This window comes from Oncorhynchus mykiss, chromosome 6, assembly GCF_013265735.2.
Source record: "Oncorhynchus mykiss isolate Arlee chromosome 6, USDA_OmykA_1.1, whole genome shotgun sequence".
NCBI lineage: Eukaryota > Metazoa > Chordata > Actinopteri > Salmoniformes > Salmonidae > Oncorhynchus > Oncorhynchus mykiss.
In genome coordinates, this window is record NC_048570.1 from 69272703 (window position 1) to 69295243 (window position 22541).

General features: G+C 39.6%; 2 long non-coding RNA genes across 3 annotated transcripts; one reads left to right on the forward strand and one right to left on the reverse strand.

Annotated features, from left to right (window-relative positions):
• Nucleotides 1-285: 285 nt before the first annotated feature.
• LOC110526462 lies at nucleotides 286-16460 on the reverse strand. Of its 2 annotated transcripts, XR_002473959.2 has the most exons (5): nucleotides 16324-16460; nucleotides 14289-14514; nucleotides 12313-12401; nucleotides 10613-10954; nucleotides 286-1894 (listed from the first exon to the last, which is right to left on the reverse strand). It is a non-coding gene; the product is annotated as an uncharacterized LOC110526462 (long non-coding RNA). The 2 variants fall into 2 exon arrangements; XR_002473958.2 differs by having other exon boundaries at nucleotides 12313-14514.
• Nucleotides 7483-20492, forward strand: LOC118964925. Its single transcript, XR_005052224.1, has 2 exons — nucleotides 7483-8813; nucleotides 11981-20492. It is a non-coding gene; the product is annotated as an uncharacterized LOC118964925 (long non-coding RNA).
• The last annotated feature ends 2049 nt before the right edge of the window (nucleotides 20493-22541 follow it).

A 22541-nucleotide genomic window follows, 5' to 3' on the forward strand; every position in this document is an offset into this window, starting at 1 on the left:
TTGTGGTGTGCTTTCCAACGTGCTGATACACATACTGTCTTTAAGAACAACATACTGTCGTTCTCAGAGTCTGTGTCTCTAGGCTGCGTTTAGACAGGCAGCCCAATTCTGATCTGTTTTTCACTTATTAGTCTTTTGGCCAATCAGATAATCTCTGAAAAAGATCTGATGTGAAAAGATTCGATGTCTAAAAAAAAATCAGAATTGGGCTGTCTGTCTAAATGCAGACATATAAACTTCAATATCAATCATTTCTGTATTTCCAATCAAAAAAACACTAGAATATTTTAGACATCTGTTGTATTATTTATTCTGTATACACATTCAATTCAAACAGCACAGAAGTCATGACAAGTCAGAACTCAATTACAACAACATGTTTTGTAAGACGTTTGTGTACAAGTATGTGTCCCTTTCTTTATTGCAGGTATGTTCAAAACTGTCTATCTCTCTGAATAAGGATAATAATAAAAATCAGGCAATGAGACGGCTATTAATGTGACTGCTTCAATACTGTATCTAACACATTTCATGTAGAACATTCCCTGATCACTATGAACACATGCAGATAATATTTGTAATAGGAAAAATGCAGCATTTGATGGATATACAGTAAATGGATGGAATCTTCACCAAACAATGTCTTTCTTTTCACTGTGACAGTCAAACATTAAACAACATTTGCAATACAGCCAGAGGGTGAGTCATTCACATTTATTTGCATAGAGTAGTCAGTTCTATTCATAAAGTAACTAATTGCACATGACAGAGGATAGACATCCAGAGAGCTTCTCTTGTAAACAGCCCACACATTAGGGCACTGTAGTGCTTCTCTGAAGCCCAGTACACTCCAGAGTACTCTAAAGAGTACAGTAGGGACCAACCCCCCCCCCCCCCCCCCCCCCCCCCCCCCCACACACACGCACACTCACACACACGCACACACATGTTGATCTCATCCCTTTTGATTTCACATCATACACACATTGTCTTACATTCTGCTGTAATGTTAAAAGTTATGTTGAAACTATACACTCTCAGCCGTGCAATATATCATCAGATAATCTGTTGTCCTCTGTTGTCCATTGTCCTTACAGTACATTTCTCCAAACATTGTCCTTACAGTACATTTCTCCAAACATTGTCCTTACAGTAAATATCTCCAAACATTGTCCTTAGAGTAAATATCTCCAAACATTGTCCTTACAGTAAATATCTCCAAACATTGTCCTTAGAGTAAATATCTCCAAACATTGTCCTTACAGTAAATATCTCCAAACATTGTCCTTACAGTAAATATCTCCATACATTGTCCTTACAGTAAATATCTCCAAACATTGTCCTTACAGTAAATATCTCCAAACATTGTCCTTAGAGTAAATATCTCCAAACATTGTCCTTACAGTAAATATCTCCAAACATTGTCCTTACAGTAAATATCTCCATACATTGTCCTTACAGTAAATATCTCCAAACATTGTCCTTACAGTAAATATCTCCAAACATTGTCCTTACAGTAAATCTCTCCAAACATTGTCCTTACAATAAATATCTCCAAACATTGTCCTACAGTAAATATCTCCAAACATTGTCCTTACAATAAATATCGCCAAACATTGTCCTTACAGTAAATATCTCCATACATTGTCCTTACAGTAAATATCGCCAAACATTGTCCTATAGTAAATATCTCCAAACATTGTCCTTACAGTAAATTTCTACAAGCATTGTCTGTTAACTTTAGGGGGGATTCTTCAGTGCCCTCATTTCTCAGTGTTTGACTGGAGAGGATGCCAATGAGGAAGGGCCCAGGGCTCAGGGTTCAAGGCCCAGGGCTCAGGGCTCAGGGCTGATGGAAGAGTCTTCCCCTAGAGGTTGTCAACACCTGCAGGACCTGGAGACACAGAGATCAGAAACAACATGTAAGTCACCCATGTCACATTGCTTAACACAGGAACCCAGAACACAGCGGATTGGCTAACTGTAAACAGTGACTAGTATTGTTTTAGGTCACAGTAAGATGGAGTGATGACAATGATCTTGGGCTTGACGCTTGATGGAATCTAGTTTGGAAGCAGAGAATGTGTCAGTCAGTGAATGATTGGTTAAAAAATAAATACAGTCTTCCATCTATTTCTACTGGGTTATTCAAAACACATTAACACCAGTTTCGGTACTTGGAGTACGCCAATAGAAATGTTATGAATAATAAGGACAATTGTGTTACAGTATGTGCAAAGCAATTCCAGAGTGGATAGAAGCAGAAAAGTGACAGATTTTACCAATACAAAGAATCATTGTGAATTCATGTGGGATATTAAAGTTTTCTGATAACTGTGTTTATTGCTTCATCCTTAACTGTCATCAACTTAACAACTAAGACAAATCTAGCAGCCTCTCATCAAGTTTTGAATATACACGGGGCAGTCTACCCGCACCATTACCAATTTCACCAAATTATATATAGAGAGAGAGTTCCTGGACAATTTAATCCCACCGGGGGACTTGGCCAGACCCTTTCTCTGTCAATTTTCACCCTCTCCCTTATTCAAGCCCCCTCTTTTTTTCTCTGCCTCCACAATGCGGGGATCTCACCCTCTTTCTTTTTTATGTTCTCTCATATATTTTTTTCTCTGTGCCCCCCCCCCCCCCCCCGCCAAACCCTCAGACAGCATGCAGCTTATGCAAATCATCAGCCTTTTATACTCAATACTCGTCTTCAGTCCTGAATGAGACCTCAACAAAACACACACACACACACACTCAGGTTCATTTAAAATGTACAAATACACATAGCCCCCAGTGTTCTCACTCAAAGTCTTTAGCGCCATTCCAGTCCATTTGAAAGCTCCAACCTGACTGCATGAGCTCCCAGTTAGTAGGGTAGGAAGAGGCAGACAGATGAGAGGGTCCTGCTTCTACTGTCCCAGAGAGGGAGGGAGAGAGGGATGCATAGGAGAGACAGGATGGGAGAAAGATGGAGGGAGAGTGAAGGAGACAGGGAGGTAAGGAGTGAGTGATGGAGGGAGGGGGAGAGGGGAGTCTGATGAATATAAAATGTTCTCTGTGTTTCTGTGTTCCCAGGCTCTGAGCTGTGTGCTAGGGGACAGGAGGGGGACGGGAGGGGGACAAGAGGGGACCAGAGTGGGGGGACAGGGTGCCTTTGCCCAGCTGTAAGGGGGACCTAAGGGACTTCTCACACACTTTCTGACAGGCTGTCCCTTTCACCAGCACATAGCTGGGCCCGCCAGGCCTGCTACCATAACAACGCCGCAGCCCCTCTGTCATAGCAACGCCACGGAAACACCACAGAACACTGGGCTCCCCCAGCCTGCCTTGGACATGACCATGAGGGGAGAGGATGGGAGGGGGAGTTGACAAAAGTAGATGAAGAAGTACTGAATGTGAATCAGAGTCTAGACATTCCCACCGCTGTGAACTTGAACTTGACAGACAGCCTGAAATGTTCACAGGTCGTGTGAGTGATGGAAAGATAGAGAGATACAAGCAGTACAATGGAGGTGCAGACTATCTAGTGATACATTTCCTTAACATTTTCTAAATGATTCCACAATAAATGGATACAACATGCCTGTTGAAGTGGTCATTAAAACTTGTTTGGTTGACCAATTGGTTGCCCTTATTTGGTGAATACACCATAGCCTTTAGCTAGGGCTGTTATTGACGTTGTCTCCAGACTAATGCCTGTAAGCTGAGGCAGGCCCATGTCTGGGGGTCCAGGCTGTTTATGGCTACTGGGCCGTGGGAAGAAAAGAGATGTGAAAGGTCCCCTGTCGCCGTTACAAAGCTGAGAACAACTCTTGGTGGGATAATCGCATTTATCCCCAGATTAAGACGAGATCGCAGCTGAGGTATCCTCACAGGGGGAGAGGAGAGGAGAGGGAGCGTAAAACATACAATCTCTAGACAAAGCTCAGAGCAGGGTGTGTGATTTAGTCCCTTTTATTGACAGGTTATAACATTGAATGTGATGGAAGATTACTATGCAATTTAATTGTGTTTGTCTGAACCCACCAGTCAATTGTTAATTCTGCCTGGATCATGGTGAAAAAATGTCTTGATACATTGGTTGTGTTTAGCAGGGGGATCTTGATAAAATCCACAAGGCTTCAGCAACAGTCTGTCACAGTACAATGCGGGATGTGGGAACCACAGTTCAGTGGAGGTGTAACAGAAGCATTCACAGCCATCATTCTATTCTTATTGTTAACCCATTCTCTAACAGCCCACTTGACCTCATGAGAAATGGCAGAATAGAGCTAAGGTAACACTCTGAAAAGAAAGAACTCATTTTATAGTCATAACCCAAGTATGATCGGTATCTTGCATTTGATTCAGATTGAGCTCCTTAGTGGGATAATACAAGGTGGTTCCAGACAGCTCCCAGACCCCTGTTCACCCTGTCTATTAATATGCCAGCTGCAGCCTCTGCCACATGGAAACACAGACAGACACACAGAGGCAGACAGTACAGTCCCTCCCCCAACACACACACTGACTGTCCACACACACATATAAACACACAGACGTGTTAATAAGTGCATAAAAACACACATATACTATGCATAAATACACACATGCACACGCACACACACACTTTCCCAACACGCACACACTCCCCACCACCTTACATTCTGAATGGATAAACCTGTTAACGCTCAAACATAATTTCTCTCTCATTACAACTGTTTAAAACAGGATATTTATGTGAGCTCTTCTGTGCTATCCCTCTCACATTCTTAGTTCCTGCATACATTATCACCTACTTTCTTCATTGTCTGTATGCTTTGCTGTGAAATATTGTTGTCTGCCCCTTGGTAAAAACAACAACTTCGCTCCCTCCTTTCTCTCTCATTTTCCCTCTGCCTGCCTCCTTTTACAGGGTAATATATTGTGATTGCCGTTTAATTAATAGCCTGTCTGTGGTAGAAGGGGAATCAAGAATACAGTCTGCCACCCAGCTGAAATGTAACACGACATACTCAATGCCAATTTGTTAATCCATACTTATTGGAAAATCTAACAAATTATGCTTTTTTTAAATCCTAAGATTCTGTAAAGACATTACGTCTGGGAATTATTGAAAATTGTTCTCCCATAAACAACCATTAATATGCTGGCTGTTTTAGACACCAGGTAGTTGAAGCTTTTATGAGGGGCAGTAACCCCCAGCGTACTCAGTGAGTTAAGATACGTTTAGGTTTTCCAACATGGTAACTATGTATTATGTTTTTAACACATGCATCTGATTATCCTTTAAGTTATTATTTTAAGAGCGCAGCATAATTTCAAAAACAGCTAATTTAGGGCTTTAAACTAATTTGATAATTTGTGCAAACACACACACGCACACACACACACACACACACACACACACACACACACACACACACACACACACACACACTGAGACACATTCACTAACACACACAGACATAAATACATAGAAAAACGGGGGGAGAGGGGCTGCTTTTCCAGGGGGCACTCTCATGGTTTTGGCACTAATGCAGGCATCTGGCAGTGTCTGGTATGGAGCGTCTTTCCCACCCCATTACCCCCTGTGTCTCCTGCAGCACCCACCCACACAATGGTGGGAAAGAGGGGTGGTGGACCTCCGTCAAGAGCTCTCCTCACAAAGCAGTCATTGTGGAGGGGAGCCAGGAGCAGAATGATAATGTGGTATCCATCTACTGTTTACCAACAGGCAGACTAGCTACAGACAGACAGCTGCAGTACACAGTGCATTACACCGACCTGCAGCCCTGCAGCCTGGGCTCAGAGATCCCAGCTCACTGTTGCTCTCTGCTCTCCCTTGTGCCAGGGGCTAAAAGTAACATTTAACAGGAATCTGTATGGTTATTTTGTATGTGTGTGTGTGTGTGTGTGTGTATGTGTGTGTATGTGTGTGTGTGTGTGTGTGTGTGTGTGTGTGTCTTTCTGTTCACGTGTGCATTTCAGACTTCCGTGTCTATGGGCACCCTACAATGTGACATTAATCACATTGCGGAAAGATAGCATTGTCCCATGCTCTTATAGAACACATTTAAATCCAGCCAGTTCACCTGTGACACAAGTCAATATTAGACGTCCATCCATGTCTGAGGACATCGGGAGATGATGTGGAAACCGGCCACCAGGGGCAACACTGAGTGCTTTTACCATCAAGTAGGTTTGGGTTTGCTAGGCCGTTGTGGAAGGGGATGGCGGATGGGCTTAATGTTGCATGTTCTAATCCAGCGATAGAAAGTTGTTTTTGAGATTTTTGTTTTAAACCGATCCCAAACCTTAAACCTTACCTTAACCATTCTGAGTTAATGCCTAACCTTAAGATTTTGGAGTTAATGCCTAAACTTAAGCTTAAACACTTTGAAATTTGACGTTTGGAATAACTTTGAAATTTGACATTTGAGAAACATGGATGAAAGTCTAATTCTGACGTGAGACTGTGAGAGCTAGTTGTTCAAATCAACGTGTTTTGGTTCACACAGCCAATGTCTAATTAAAACGTGCATCGACTCGGCACATGTGCATGCAGAATGCAACATCACCAGCCATTACAGTAAAAACATCTGCCTTGATCTGATGCTGTCCTAGGTGCTGAATTAGATTGCAATGCTACTGCATTCACTGACAAACCACTGATTACATACCGTACAACTGGCTCCCACCACATCACCACCAAATAATTCACTGTGTCCAGCGTTAACAATCAGGGTTGAAGACAATGGGGAGATATGCACGTAGACCTCTGTAACAGCAATAGTCTTCTTCATTAACTGGGAACTAGGCCATATGAAATCAATCCACCCAATGAAAACAAAGAGATCAGTCATGTTTACAGATTTCATAACCTTTAAACCTGTCAACCAGGAGGATTATAGACAGAGCATTCTCTATATCACCCCCCAATTAGTAGTAAGAATCATCCAAATACAAGCCCACGGTCTCTGAGTAAATGGGACATGAAGCATCAGGATCAAAATACGTCTATTTTAGTCCCACAGTCAGTCTGAAACGGAACAGACTTTTTATCTGCGTTCATGTGTTGAAAGTAGAATATACAGTAAATGAGAATGTTATGACAGATATATGGTGGAAAAGGATCACTGTAAGAACTTTCTCTCACATGAATGCAAAATGACTCACATCTGTGCTCTGCGTAGAATAGTTGCTATGGCACCTAATCCACATAGTGGAAATGATTCATTAATTAATACAAGGCAGATGTGATAGCATTTCAACACAGGAATAGACTTAACAAAGCATATTCAATGTCATAGGCATTTACCTTGGACGCACGCACACACACACACACACACACACACACACACACACACACACACACACACACACACACACACACACACACACACACACACACACACACACACACACACACACACACACATCATCATATTTACATCAAGTGCTATTAATTATAAGATTCCCTACAATTGATCGTAGGTTTAATTTACACATTGTGTGTAGAGCTAGTCCTTTGCTTCATCCATTAAGCTTTTTTATGTCTGCCCATCCCTGTATTCTACGCAGTGACACATCTGAGATGGAGGCCTTGAAAATATGCAAATCAGGTATGAGGAGGCCCCTCCCCCCTATGGAGAGACTGCTAGTCTAATTAAAGCTTGCTTGGGCATTAAAGGCACAGTTACCCTTTGTTGTATTAAAGGCATAGCGGATTTCCTTCATCATGTTAAAGGCACATTTTTTTCTTTGTTATGTTAAAGCTACAGTAATCTTTGATAGTACTAAAATACATCGTGGTTATTCATTTATCATCCCATGTACTGTACATGATGATGAATATATGCAAGTATGGGTAGGCTAGGCTAGCGTAGATCTTTCATCCAATTCATGTAAGATGTATAATCACTCAACAAGCATTGTGATTTTATTTTTGTTTGTGCAAACAATTAAGCATACATTTTTTGGAATACAAATAAATGTTTCTCCAAATGAATGCTATTTCCCTACATGATTTAGTGGGGTATTATCCCTTAATCAAAATCTCATAGAAACATAATATACCATATGATGTCAGGTGGAATGTGTCTATAGGCCTGTTTTTTGTAATTAAATGAAATCATAATTTAACAATTGACATTATATTTACAATATAGGAGGCATTAGGCTGTATGTATTATAAGTCACTCTCTCTTTGTATCTGGTGTGGTTTTGTTTGGCTGCCATAAAGGTTTCATAAAAAGATACCCTACTGTAAGGGATGATCTACACTGGCTTTTACATTTCATTAGTTACAGTAAAGGGACTTCAGGATTTAGGGGATATTCGGTTAAACTGGATATTTTTACATTTGGCAAAAATTAATCCCACATTTTCCACTTTGCTGTCGCATGTCTCGTGCAGCTAAACCCCACGTGCATACAAGGCTGCAGCGCGCGACTCTAATGTGCTGCTGTGCCTTTAAAGACGGCTCTGCTTTCTCTCCTCGTTTCTATGCAATTATGTTAATATGCAGAGCTTGTCTGGTGCTCTTCATTAACGGCTGCAGTTGCATCATTGTTTCCTTTATTTGTCATCTCTGTAAAGCCAATGATTCAGTAACAGGCTATATTTTGGTGTTTTCTTCCTTACAAATATGTGGTCTTTAATAGTGATGGATGAAGTAGGCCGTATGTAAAGCCGTTTTATACATATTTGCGTTTATTTGTGGGTTTTCTATTGCAACATATGATCCTATCTCAAGGTCGTGATTTGCATCCGGTTTGTGTTGGACATCGGTTTCTAAATAGGCAGACAAGGTCCTACCTTCAGTGAGTATGCGAATAATTTCTTGTTCAGGATAATATGATTATTTATTTTCGATATAAAATATTTTCAGTACATTGTGAGATTAAATACATTTGATATTGCCATGCAGTCTCTGTAATATTAGACTGTGAAATTCCGTTTTATACTAACGTTATATCAACCACATAACCTACATTAGCCTACCTTTTTTCCATTTATCATGCCATATTCATATTCCTAGCTTGTTAACATAATTGTCCAGCTAATTGTCTCAACGTGTAATTTCTAAATTGCATAGCAACAGCAGTATGTGCAGTGAAAGCAATGACCTGCTCTGATCATTATAATCATTTCATCCTGTACTGTGACCAAGAGACATATTTTTAGTTCAAATCAAGGAGCCTAAAAGGTCTTCTTCAATACCTATGTCCTCTCAAACTATTATAGAAACATCTATAATGTATATAAATATTTTCTGTAGAAATACATTTGCCATGTTACATTGACTGATAATTTAAAGCAATGAAAAATCATACTCCAATTATACTCTTCACCATAACCCAGATGATAATATAAACAGAACATGTTGTACAGTACACCATCCAACATGACTGACACATAGGCCTAGCCTACAGTACTGTAAATCGTGTTTCCCTCTCTATGATAAACACACAGATACAACCATAGTTGCTGTTGTCTTATTTTGTGAATATGCACATTTTTCATGACAGATGAAAATAAAAAGTGCTGATAATAAGGATATATCAATTGTAGTTAATCTCTGTTATACATAAAGACAACATCTGAAATGACTGAAACTAATTTGGGCTAAATGAGTCACCCCCTGTGCACATTTGCCCTTTTTGAATAGTTTATAGCTTAATATCAAATAGCCAAAGTGACCAAGAGTGGAAGTAAACAATGAGGTACAATGATGGAAAATGAAAAAGGCCTTGTATTTTGTAATTCCATGTGCAACGTAAGCAATATCCACATCTTTGAAATGACAGTATATACAGGAATAAATGTAGCTCTAAGACATGTGGCAGGGTGCATATGAATGTGCATATTATGGACAATAGTTGTGAAACATAGAAGATGTATGTAGGTAGGAGACACATTATAGTATGAGGCATGAATGCATACACGATAGACGTATCATGAGTGAGAGAAGTTGTAGGCTAAGTATTAGAAAACAGTGGGTTTAGATGTGAGACACATATGTAAGTTGTATGTATGAGACAAACAGCGGTTTGAGACGTGAGGGTTGATTGTAGGTTTGAGACTGATTGAAGGTGTCATGACTAAAGAGTGTGCTAGTTCTGCTCTGTGGCTGAAGGCCACAAGGGCATCATCATCATCTCACATGACCAGATTTATGTAACCTGAGAGTGCAAGGATTGTGTGTGTGTGCCGTGTGAATGTGCGTGTGTGTGAGAGAAAGATACATGTTCAAAATTAGGATTAGTTAAGAGATTAATATTTATTCATATAGAAATGTGTATTTAATGTGGTGTATTGTTTAAAAAAACTGATTGTCTGTCGCAATGTGTGATGAATGCACATTACAATCAAAAAATCATACAAGGCTATTGTCAGTTTGTTAATGCAATGCCTCGTTAACATCTAAACAGTAATGGATGGGGCTGCTTTTTCTCTAGCCTACAAGCGTTAATTTATCTAATATCTCCTAAACCCTGCCACACTCGTTAGCCAGTTCAGACTGGAGAGGGTAAGATAAGAGAGCTGACAGAGGCTAGCCTACTGATGAGGGGAGTGATGGATAAAAGCCTGATAGAAATAATGGTCCTGCCAGCCCTACCTCATGCCAACACAGCCATTTTAGGAGCAGCAGCAAGACTCTCCATCAAGATGGCTTCCGTAGCTCAGCCCCAGTCAGTCACACAGAGTCCTCTGGCTGCCTGCGAGGGGGGCCGCTCTAACTGGCAGCTCCTTTGTCCCCGTTGGCACAGGGTGGAGGCATCTCGCCCGTCCTTTTCTCCAGGGTCACAGATGGCACCAAAGGCTTCCGGTGATGGAGATTTAAGGGAAGAGGGACAAGGGGGTTGGCCTTTTTCTTCCCCTCCTGCTTTCTGTTTTTTTGTGACGACTGTGCCACTTTCCCCTTGCTCAATCCAGACATGGTGTGAATGGCTGGCAGTCACTGTGGAGGAAATAAAGCACAAAACAGACCCCCTTTTACCACTGCCATGGCAACTACCACATAATCTGTCTTTAGGGAAATAAAAGGACAGAATAACTGTAATTCCTTTGTATCCGACAGTCACACCACTACAAGGTACTAGACTCTGGGTGAAGCTTTTGATAGTAATCTTAATAGAGTGCAGAATTAAAACTGTCTGGTTATTTGACACAAGCAATGGTGTACAGTAGACTGTATGGCATATATTGTACTGGCTTTGTGCTACCCATAGTGGCTGCAATGTTGCTTTAGTGTGTATGTGAGCCTGCTGTCGTTTCAGACCGTGGGAGGGGGTCAGTGCATTAGAGACAATAGAGAACGAGCCGCTCTCAACATCGTTAATTAATTAAAGGGGTTGCCAGCTCGTCAGAGAGTGGTTAGATGCCGGGGAGAAAAAAACATTACCCGCCAGCCACCCTACATCTTGCCAGCACAAAATTCTTTGTTGTGGTGCGTTGTTCCGTTTAGCAGATGGTCTAATGTAAAGAGTGTACTTGTTCATCATTAGTTATTTATTTCACAAAAAGATTAATGATTAAATTGATGTAAAAGAAACTCATAATACTAATTTCTATTTTAGCGTTCTAATCTATGCCTTCATGAATAAAAGGAGGAAATATAGTTTCAGGCTGTAAAATGTACTCAGAATAGCAATCTGCTTGCTACTGTGTCAGGTCAAATGAATTTAGAGTCCATAAAGGAGGTTATTCTATTATTAGCCTATAAAAGCAGAGAATGAGAGAGGGAGTGGGAGATGGAGACTATAGTTCCTCCATCTTCAGGGAGAATGCATTTTTGAAGATCAGTGAGGAACGTGGGTGGTGGGTGGGTGGCGGGTCGGAAAACAAAACCCAGATGAGATGAAACAGGCAGACAGCCTCTTTGTAAACAGAATGGATTCAGAGGAAAGAAGTGGCTGAAGCAGATGCTGAAGTTTCAGCGTTTTTCCTCCTTTACTCCTCCTCTGCTCTTTCCTCCTTTCTGTAGTACAAAGCTGAAGGCAGCAGAGTCAGAACCTGACGACTACAGGGAGCCAGCTCAGATCTGGGTCATGCTGCCACCAGCACAAACCAGAAACATACTGGAGCTTTTACACATCTTCATCTCCACCAAGGCTCCCATGGAGGCATAGAGAAACCTGAAGCCAAGAGGCACGGAGCTGCATCCTAGCACCTGTCATTCACACCCCGATTGGTTCATGTTCATGTTCTGTTTTCAACCTCTCTCTCATATTCTCTCCTCTCATCATGCCTCTCTATATCTGCCATTAGCTGTTACTCTACCATATAATATGCACATGTACTGTATACCTTACTTACCATTTAGTAGACAGTTTGTGCTGTTCATACTGCAGAGTTTGTGGGTGTATCTCAGGCAGCCACTGCAGTGACAAGGGCACTGGATCAACCTTTGACAATAACAAAGACATTTACAAATACAATCTAATGCAATAGTTCAAAAAAAATAAAACTAAACGTATCCATTAAAACAATATGCTTGAATTCTCATCACTAACATTCAGCAACAATTAATTTGATCATTGTCGGGTAATAGAATAGTCATGCCAAGGGTTCTTCTACAACAGGCAAAGGACACGTTTATATGGATTAGGCCTAGAGAAGAATAGAGTGGTGAGATAGGTGTGGTTGAATTAGATAATGTCTCCATTCTTCTTTGTTGGGACTTGTATGGATCAGAGCCTGCATTACAGTTATTGATGAGGAGATTCAGATAGGCAGGTTGGAGGAGGTCGACACAAGGCTTTTGTTTTGAGGATAGTAGAGGTACAATCAGAATGCAGTTAGTGAATAAAGGTGAAGTAACAATAAATAATAATAGATGGATATTTTAAGCATAAATTGAGATTGATCAGAATACGAAATGTTCAAATCAAGTGAGTTAATAGTAGTAGTCAACAACTAGCCTACTCTCAGTATTAAAAGACCTGAGGAGGATATCGGCCTACACTTGGATAATGTAAAGCTCACAATAGACATCAAGAGGACGCAGTTTTGGTTAAGGACGATATTATCAGAGTAGCGACTGGTAGGCCCTATGTCACTGGGTTGACCAGTGGAAATTCTAAATTGTCTGGTGACACACTAGAATGGAGAGATCCGGCCAGTCGTGGGAAAAGCTCGCTCGGACGTTTCACAAATCCAGCGTATAGCCAGCCTCCTTTACTGAATCAAACCAATTAGCCAGGAGCGCGCTCCAGCCATTGAGCGCCACTGTAGGTTCTGAGAGGAGTTGTTGGTTGAATGAAAATGCATCCCCGGATTTGGTTCTCCAAGAGAAGCTATAGAAGTTGCCTTTTGAGGGATAGCTATAGCACCGTGAAGGGCCAGGCAGAAAGTCCAAATTGAGACACTTGAATAATTTGTGCCGATTAGGTGTGCGCACAATGCGTAAAGGTATTGTGAGACTCACATGGGAGGTATAATGCATTTAAATCTAGAAAAACCATGAATATCTTAAGTGTTCTTCCTTTCTAGACAACACAACTCTATGTGAGAACACAACTGAAAGTATGCGTTTATGTAATGACATGGATCGCTTGACTTAATATCGACTGAAATATCGACTGACATAGCTCATCTTAATCAGGACCGTCTTTTTTATAGGCGTTGGCCTATAGTATGCCTAAATACGTCATAAAGGCTAATATCGGCCATATTCTGGGAAATCAAAACGTTTCCACCTGAGACAAGAATGATATCAATATGAGTCACAAATCTTAATCCATCTGATTAAACCTTAATTCAATATGTGTTTGCGTGTGCGTAAACCTGATTTATGCAGTGAGAACTATAAGGAATACTGGTCAACTACGGATACTTTGATGCGACAAAGCTTTATTCATATTCATGCCCGAATATCAATTGTTACAGTTCACTCATATGACTGGATAAAGTTATCTATTCCTCTGACCGGAATAAAGGCTTTTTATTAAGTATTTTTCCTTTTAGAATATGTTTTCGGCAAAATCACTCTAGATGCCTTGCGTGATGGAATAAATAAATGTATAAAGAGTATTCTTGCTCTAAGCATACTAAACAAAAGTGGGACAAATATACACTTCAATTCACAACATGATTTTGAATCCATTGTGGAAAATGTTGATTTATCATTTAAAGGCATGCTATAAAGATTACCCTACTTATATTTAGAGAATATATTCTCTAAATGAAATAAGAAAAAGCATTCATTTCGGGTTGTATCAGGTTTTGAGGAATTCAGAAGTGTTTCAACAGATGTTTATAATAAATGATTAGGGAAAATTGTTATAACTTACCGGAAAGGCAATGAGGTATTGGCCTGTAATTGCATATCAATTATGTTATTTTGTGTCTTTACTCCTAGACACCATTTATTCCTGTCCGAGTCGCAGGTTTGGAGGACATTCCTACATTCGGTTAGCTAGCTTTATGACGGCCGAGTAACACTCATACAGCTAGATAACCAAAGATAGCAACCGACTCCTCCTCGTACATACTGCCAGAGTATCGTATGGGTTCCACCTAACATGAAAAATAAACATTTTGTTAATGCAATAACTAGCCTAATATTGATATTGCTACTACCAATTTGTATCCATAAATCTGCCCCCTTCCCAAAATAAGATAATAATAATAACAAATAGGCCTACATCAATAGACATCAATATAAATATATCCTATTATTAGTTGATGTGCAGGCCATGGGGTCGATGAATAAGACTCTGTGAAAGGTTTTAATCTGTCTCCATCTCTAACTACTCTCGCTGATATAGACCCATGCATGATGACATCGCTAGCATATAGGCCTACAGGGCTACAAGCCTGGCCTGGACGTGCAACCAGCTTCCCGCCTTTTGTGAAAGATCCTTCTATTCTGCATAACTTAAATCATCGTCATATTAAATCCTAAATCACTTTAGAGTAAATCGATCAATAGACTCTCAACCAGTGGAGGACTTGGCTAACATTGAAATGTTCTATTTACAGACCTATAGCTCTGCTCCCATACAACATCACCATCTTCACCACTTAACATTCCACTCCCACTACATATCTTGTGACAATAATGAGGATCAATTAATGTAAAAACATATCACAGGCGATTTAATTGCATCGATTGACATCGTATTTGCAGGCAGTATATTATAGGCTTAGTGACTTTTCCAGAAAAATAGCCTGTGTCTATTATGGTAAGGACTGCATGGCACTATGTGATCACTATAATGAAATTATTTGTATTATTATTAATGTCATATTATTATTGGAATCCTTAGTCTATAGGCTATTTATATCTGGATATATTTTAGTTTCTTTCCCCTCCTGGAAAAATGTATCTATTTCAAAAGATCATAGAGGACACCCACAATAACACACATGTAGGCTCTTCATTCACTAATTCATTAATTTCTCACAAGAGAGTGCAAAAAAAAACTAGCTAAATCATGTCATCAAGATGAAAGCGTGTAGGCCTGTAGACCATCATTATTTTACCGGCTTTAGTATTGTAGCTAGTCTATCTATAATGAGCCTTCTGCACATGTTTAAAGACAGACTAACCTCGTGATGAACCCACGTCTCCCTTTATCAGTGCGTCTGACGTCATAGCTTTTAATTGAAAAAGTCACGAATAATAGTGTGCTTGTAAGCCATTTCCAAATCATTATGATTTAACACATCAATAATTTAACACAACGCAATGTTATTTGTTATTAATATAATGTAACAATGAAAAGATTTACAGAAATGTATACCACTGTATTGCTATTTTAGAGAATAGCCAAAATAATTGCATATTCTATGTACATTTCTTTGTATGTGAAAAGGTGTGGGTGACATTACACATCCTAATGTATGGATGAGGATATTCCTACAAAGCAGTTAGGTTACCGGGCTATAGGCTACATTTGAAACTGCTCAATTTCATCACACCGACTATCTTACTAAATGAATGTAGAACATAATATAACCAATATACCATATAAATTAAACCCCTAGCAGTATCTGCACGACCAAAAGAACTGCGTTTATTTCACAAATAGGCCTATACATGTCATAGAGGCTATACAGGGCGATGTAGATCTATCCGCTCTTTCGACTATATAGGCCTGGGCTACAGTTGATCAGATCAAACGCAGGTGAATTTGTCCCATAATTACACAACTTTATGTAGACTAGATCAATTCAAACTCCTTAACACTGTATATATATATAATAGATGGTCAGAATTGATGGCTGCGATATGATTAACAAAGATGAGTGTCTGCAGCTAGCGGTATGTTATTAAGCCTGGAATAAACTCACATCGACGTCTATTGAATAAGGAATCCTTACTTTTCAATGCGAGGAAATTTGTCCTGGTTCTTTTGCCATCCAATGGAGGGCTGCGTATCCGCGTGGAAGTCAACAGTAAGGGTTCCGGTAAAGGATGAGAAGCATATGGCTAGCATATAGAATAGGTTTTACCGAGGAAATGAAATCAGATTATTTACCTATGAAGAGAGGACATGTGTCTGTACAGAAAACGATAAATGCTTCTCATCCCAAATTCGCCGTTCGAAGCAGGCGGAGGCATACGGTTTCTAAAAGGCGCTGTCGATGCTCAAACCTCTGTTTTGGAACGATCCATGTCGAATTGGTGGTTTATTTCCGAGGTTGTGAGATCCCTTAACCATTATTTCACTTGTCTCTCGTGAATGGCATAAGAGATGGTATCTCTCTACGGATTATAAATCAAAGCGCGGTCCTCCCGTGGCCCGTTAGTTTATCCATTGTAGCGCTCCTCCGTGCCGCGGTTGCTCTCACTACCCTGAGAGCATAGAGTTTTTTCTCTAAATGCTTCTTCCTCTGACAGTTCTCTTCTGCAGTGACGTCACTCCAGCAGCAAACGGCCGAGTGACCAATCACAGACAGGCTAGAGGGGACGTGTGTGTGTGTGTGTGTGTGAGTGAGTGTGTGTGTGTGCGCGCGCGCGCGCGCGAGCGGGTGTGTGTCTGGTACAAGAGTGAGTATGCACGTGTGAGTTAAGCATGCTTTGCGCGTATGCCATTATGTGAGTAAGCGCTTTTTCTATTCATTTTTAGGCTATAGGCTACTTGAGATAATATTACCGCCTGGTTATTACACTATATAAGAAAAATATCGAAAGATTACCCCAAATTTAGGGCAACGGGTAGGCTACAATTTGTTTGCATGGGCTTTAAGTACGTTTGGTGACTTTTACGCAGGTTTATACCTCTCTCTCTGTGTGTGTGTGTGTGTGTGTGTGTGTGTGTGTGTGTGCTTTATGCAAAATTAGGTAACAGAAATTGCTAAACACCTCTTACCCAAACCATTTAGCCCTTAAAAACACCTTATAGAAGCAAGCATTATGACAATGTTATTACAACAGTATTACATGTGTTTATTAGATGCATTTCCCCCCATTAACTCTATATGAATGTTATTGGATGACGACATACTGAGCTAGGCCTAGTATTGCACAATCCACCTTCGGGTTTTGGTGTGGCAGATTTAAATTAAGCTAATTCGGATGAAATATGGTGCTAGAATAGGCCTATCACCGAAGGAGAGAGAGAGGGAATCTATTGAAACTGGATTTTGCCTTGTAGTTCTGTACTTTGATACTATTGGTGCTCAGTCTAAGATGTGCTCTGTGGTAGATGTGCTCAGTAAAGATGCTGTGTAGCTTTTCATAATACATTAACAATACGTCTGTTAATGTAATTTCTATGTCTTTATCATATTTATTTGGCTATATTATCCTAGTTTTTTATTATGGCATTTTTTTTCTCCCACCGTTTTAGCAAACTGTCCAGGTGGGCTATGGGTTAGTGCGTGCTATGTGATGAGACGTAATCAATGCAGCTTGCTATATCTTCATTTATCAGCTGAGTTATTTAGACCTGCAGTTTACACTTTTAGCATGAGCATTTTCTTCTCGCTAATCCCCCTTTTTACCTTCAGTGCTTGGCACTCTCCATGTTTCATGTTTGAAAGCAGATATTCTACACCACAAAGATCCAGTCCAGCAGTGTATGTAGGCTACTTTAATCCAATAGGCAATGACAATAGATCCAGTCCAGCAGTGTATGTAGGCTACTTTAATCCAATAGGCAATGAGAATAGATCCAGTCCAGCAGTGTATGTAGCCAATAGGCAATGAGAATAGAGAAAATACAAATACTTTATGGAAGGTAAACGATTTTTTATGCTTCATGAAATGTCGTGATCTAATTTCTCTAAACTATCAAACCGATTGAAGTTTCGATTAAGTTTGCAATATCACAACCAACAAATACATTTTAAAGTAACTCAAAAAGCTATTTGGACTATGTTTGTGGGTATACAATTTTCCCCAGGCTTGGAAGACGAAATTCGTGAACTTATCTCTGATCTCCTCTCTCCGTTTGGCCCCAGTCGGACAGGGAAGTAGAGAAAATAATATGCAGATATACTGTAAAAAGTGTACTTTTTTAAATGTACCATTTATGTACCATGTATGTACCATTTTGGATGGTGGACCAAACAAAGCTACGGCATGATTATACAGCTCTCAGTGATGGAGCACCTTGTAAGAAAAGTATCCTGATCATCATGTTTTAAATAGAAATACATTTATTTACGAGACAATGGAAATACGGCATAAACAGATAAACACAGGTATCTTTTGGTTATCACTACGGCAACAGCTTCCAGGAACGACACAATATTTACATCTTACAGTTATTTAGAAAATAAGCAAAAGGAATAAAACAACAATATGTACATAACAACTGCCAAGTGGTACAGTATTTGGAATTTCAGTACAGTACGTTCTTTTTTAAAGGCTCCTTGCGGTAGGTATATTAACTGGACAGCCTTGACTGTGCCCTTTGTCTAATGCAAAAAAACAAAAATGTTACTGAAGGCATTGTAGTTTTTATTTTTGGTAAAATCATATGGTTACACTAGTGTGAAGCAGATTGTCTTTACTTGGCTATTTACTCAATTAGATCACACACACACACACACACACACATACACACACACACACACACACACACACAGACACACACACACTTTATCTCACACACATATGGAATTTCGAATGGGTGAAATGCATGTCTATTAGCCCATGTGTGTATCATATTCATTAATCGATCATAGACTAATGTCATGGACTATTGTCACGAGGGATTTTGAGGGCTTGATGGCTCAGGCAGTGACAGAACACGTCACTAACGCGGAGAGAGCAGGTCAGTTCTTGACCTCTAAACCCTGGGTTTTGTTATAACAAAGTGGTGCTTTCCTTGAGAGTCCGGTCTCTCCATGTAGAGAGGGTCAGTTAAGGTTAGATTAAGTGCTCGTGTCTATATAGACTGATGTATTACTAGCTTGTTAACCAATTGTGCGAGCCATTGTCAGATAAACGATTTTACAATGCATTATCTAAATAAAATATATGAAGTGATGTTACCCAGGTCAGCCTAAAAATCCAAAGCCTATATTCACACATACATTAACCTGCTGGATCTCCAGATCAAATTGTTGAAATATGTCCCAAATAGTAGGTTTTTCAATCCGTAAATCGATGACATCGAACAATACTGAGGTGCGTATAGGCTTTGACCGTGGGCTATTTTAATCTTAATTTTATGTCACTGACCCATGGATTGACCGTAATCTGATAAAAGAGGATAGGGCCTATAAGAAATCCATGAATTGGTTTGAACAATGGTCCAACTGACTTGGGTTATACCGACATCTAGCGCTCAGTTGATGTTTTTTATTCCTCGTGTTATCATACTGTAAAGTCAATGGGATATGCTCTAGGCATAACCTCTATAATGTTTGTAATCGAAAAATGCAACATATACGTTTAATTGGGCAATTAAGATAATTTTGTAAATATTAGGCCTATTTAAATTTGTTTCAGCATTGTAATATAGGATTGCGAATTGTTTGTGTCAGATGCTTTGTAATATATCAGAAATGATAGTAGTAAATCAACAAAATTATGGTCGAGACACAAAAATCCTAATCTTTAATAGATCGTTTATATTTTATATTTCTCCCCCAATGCATATTCTCATATTCTAAAAAAGTTTACAAACTACAATCGATATTCTATAAGATATTTTTTCTAATATGCCAATATAATACACACTAAACCTAGGAATTAGATTCACTGCACAAACAGTCCTTGTTTTCTTAGAAGTCAAATGCAATATTTTCAATGTTTGGTGCAGACAAGACCGTAAAATGATTTGTATAGTCCTAAAGTAGCTTTGTTGTTGCAGTTGGTTAACAAATTAATGAAAGTGAACTATACATTTCAACACTGTTCAATATGTAACTTTAGAATTAAAGTTGTGTTCTAACAAATGGCAGTGCACAGTTTCAGAGATCTAGAATTATTGAGATTTTTAACATGATTATTAAATTATAATAACATGTTTAATGTGTTTAAATTTGTTTGGATTATTACATGTCTCCTTATAATAAACAATTATATGTTGACATATTGTCGAGACACGCCATTTCCATACATGTGTGTGAGTCAGTTGTTATACGTTGATAAATTAGGCCAACAACACCGTAACCCGGCCACATGTGCGTGCGTGTGTGTGTGTGTGTGTGAGAGAGAGATTTCTTAAGAAAAAAAATGGCTCATCAGTTTAAAGCAAAAATAAAATATTACCTTACAATTGATGTCGTTACAATTTTCAGTAGGTTGAAGCCTAAGGAAACTTTATATGTTGCACTCGGTTCTCACTAACGTTACGCGCGCCCCAAATTAAACACAGTATATGACCGATCAAGATTAATTTCCACAAATAGAGTAAAATTGGATACATCATTCATTGATTTAGTTCATGCATACACCATTGTCATGTGTGCAAAATAGGACATAATCTATTCTTTGAGTGTCCGTATGGAATAATTTTGGGAAGGAAGCCGCACCACCAGTTTCCACCCGCCACAGTGCATGGGATGGGATGGAATCCACCACAAACCTCCCAGAGCAGGTAGGTTACAGGCACAATTTAACGATTTAGGCCACATGGCCTTGAAGAAATACATTCACTATTACTGTGAATAGGCCTAGGCCTATTAATAAAGACAAAAATACAACATTTTCGTAAAAAGTTTTAGGAAGTCCAAACGAGAATTTGCTCCTTGAATTCATTGCACATCTGAAATGACTGCAGTGAGTTGGGTTTATGATGGAAATATGACGGAAATCCTATTAGAAAGTTAGACAAAACGATCACAATTTACTTACCCCCCTCGAGTCCATTAGTTCCGCTAGGCACGTCATCAACTCCAGAGATAGAAAGGCTACAAAGTTTTCCGTTTGGAATTTAGGTGAAGTCGCTCCTTCTGGAAGGAGATGAGCAAAACAATTCCAGTCCTTTGCCGCCGTCTAGTGTGTGAATCCATAAAGTAGAACAATTCAAATTGCAGGCTATTTGACACTAAGAGTCAATAATGAATAACAAACACACTTCGATTAAACAAATGGGGTTGAAAAACAATTGATCAACAAATGGTTTTTACAAACGTATGTTCCATAATATGCATACAACATTTAATGACCATCATCAAATTAGGAAACGGGCAGATGTAGCCTAGCCAGCGCAGGCTGGATTGCAAATGTTCATAAATACGTACAAAACATATCTGCTTTCCCGTCCTGGATCTTTTAGTTGTGTCTTTTGCCCATTTATTAGCAGCAAATATTAAAACAGCAATAATTCCATACTGTCAGATGTAATTGCCATCTGCCATATCATAGTTACAAAGGGTTAACACTTGAGCAGGAAACATATGCTCTCCATACCTATACATCCCTAATTACTGGTCACCTGTGTGTCCATATAGGCCTACATGTGACCATGACCCGTGACCCAACATAGTGCCCTCTACTGTAGGACTAGTCTAGAAATGAAGTGGAATATACAAAGACAGACAAACTATAGACAGTAAAACACAACAACTATATAAGTAGGTCAACATTGCTCTTATAGCAGACATGGTTAACAAATCCATGTCCTTTTGTCGCTGTGTCTGAATTGCAACACTTTCCACACTGCGACTCTCAGAGAACTGCTCGGCTACATGCGGGAATGTGGGGCGGGCACCATTATCTTACATCAGATTGCACGACGGCCGTCTGCAACAAGCATTTTTCATTAAAAAAAATAAATTCTTACAGATATTTCAAGATAGTGTGATGAATATTATTTAAAGTCAGACCTCCTGAAAAGCTTGTTCACACAAGCAGAATTCACCTGTTCACTCCTGTCTCAGGACATAGCAGAGGGCCATGGAGATGACCCCAGTCTGTCAACCTGTAATTACAGCTCAGCTACCAGGCTTGTCTGGAGAATGCTAAAAGACAGCATGTCAGTCGGTAAGCCTACAAGACAACAATATGTATTTTGCAGGTGCACAAATGTGTAAAAACCTAGTTTATGAAGCCTAGTTTAATCTACTGAGTGGACAAAACATGAGAAAACATTGCTCTTTCCATGACATAGACTGACCAAGTGAATCCATTTTACATT